We start from the raw sequence: 1,838 nt of genomic DNA, 5'->3' as shown, positions 1-1,838 counted from the left end.
GGTGGAATATGGTCAACTTGACCAATAGGCCTGACACGCATACAGTAACGACTTTTGTGTTAACAATACATGATACAAAATTGATCACCATACACCCCTTTGTAAGTCTTGGAGTCAATTACAACGGGACTCTGCTGTACCCCTTTGAACATAAGACCTGGGCTATGAATACTGGTAATGAATGGCAAGCAGTAGATCTCGAACCCTGTATCATAAAAGAACAACAGGGATTTATATGTGAAAGTAATACCTTACTAACCCAGGATACCTGCTTAGGTACTGACCAAAAAGATTTGCCACTTTGAAGCACGCCCCAACGTAGATTTAAGGACCATTGTTGTCTATACCGGAAAGGGATGTGCATGTTTAAGGGCACTGTGTGACACAATAACCATAGATGGGCGAGAGAAGAAATTGATACAGCATCTAAATTATTGTATTTGTAATTTCACCATCATCCTGGGGCGTGATTTCACTTATTCTGCCCCGGTGGTTACAAATTCCCTCTTGAAAAGCAGCCTCAGGGTAAAGGTACTTCCTGTCCCCATAGGCTTAAATGTCAGTCATATAGAAAGCCTATTAAAACACCCAGACTTACACCGGATACTGGAAGAAGTGAAAGAAAAAGGGCAACAAACTTTACTCACAACCTTTCATGATGGGAAAGGACAAAAAAGGTCTTAAAGATGGTTGAGCAGGAAGGGAAACATAATTGGTGGGATACGCTCTTTGGATGGTCGCCGACAACTACTGGAATCTTAAACACAGCCCTTCACCCAGTGGTTGCTCTATTAATATCTGTAGCAATCTTGTTAATCCTTACTGTAGCTATATATGTATGGATCTGGAGACTTACAAAACGCTTGCAAGCTGTGTATGACTCTTTATATCACAAACCGAGCTTTAAGCAATAAACTAACTAATTTGTAGGATAGTACTAACATATTATAGGACAAGGGAAATAGATTAAGAAGTAAATAAATAAGTAATAAAATAATTTACTAAGTAAGAAGAAAAGGGGAGAATGAGACGGGGAGTCTAAACAATCTTAGATTGTTGGTGCAAGACCTGCGCAAAAACAAGGGGAGGCGTATGGGACTGTTCAAAAAAGACATACCAAGTACTGATAACGTTGCTAGGCGATTAACTCCTCGCCCAAAGAGAAGTCCCCCCTAGTCTTTGAAGAACAAACTACTCCAAAACACCAGTATAAACTGGCCTGGAAGAAAGCCAGAGAACAACTGAGGCTGTGCAGAGCGATAGGGTGACAAGTTCATCAGCGAGGAAGAAGAGGTACTTCATCTTTACGACCCCTCCCCAGAGGTTGCGACCCCAGCCCAGAGCTTGGAGAGCTCATCGCGCAGGCGCAAGGGGAGGAGACCTGATTACCATGAGAAACGAGGGGAGGCGGGGGTATATGTACAGGCGTTCTATGAATATGCACTATTTTGTAACATATAAGCCGGACGGGAGCTGCAAATGATGCACATGCTTGTGGTGGAGTGATCCCCCATGCGCCCAGCGCTGAATAAACATACCCACTTTATAACCCCAAAAGTTATAGAGTGATTTCTCCGCAAATCATGGGGGGTTTGGGATATGGGGGTTTTAGGGTGATTTGGGTGGATGTGGGGGGTTTGGGGGGATATGGGCAGGGTTTGAGGTGATTTGGGTGTATATAAGGTGATATCGCCGTAGCTCTAAGTTGCATACAAGCCCAGTTATGGATGCAAACTGTAGCAGAATCTGTAATAAGGGAAGGAGAGGAGGGTACACTTCCCACTGAAATTCGAAAAATAATTTGGGATAGTGCCACAGAGACAAAGTTACAATCGTGG

The sequence above is a fragment of the Athene cunicularia genome, unplaced genomic scaffold (assembly GCF_003259725.1).
Source record: "Athene cunicularia isolate RWA unplaced genomic scaffold, athCun1 SCF_23, whole genome shotgun sequence".
In the NCBI taxonomy this organism is placed as follows: Eukaryota; Metazoa; Chordata; class Aves; order Strigiformes; family Strigidae; genus Athene; species Athene cunicularia.
This window is presented reverse-complemented; position numbering follows the sequence as displayed.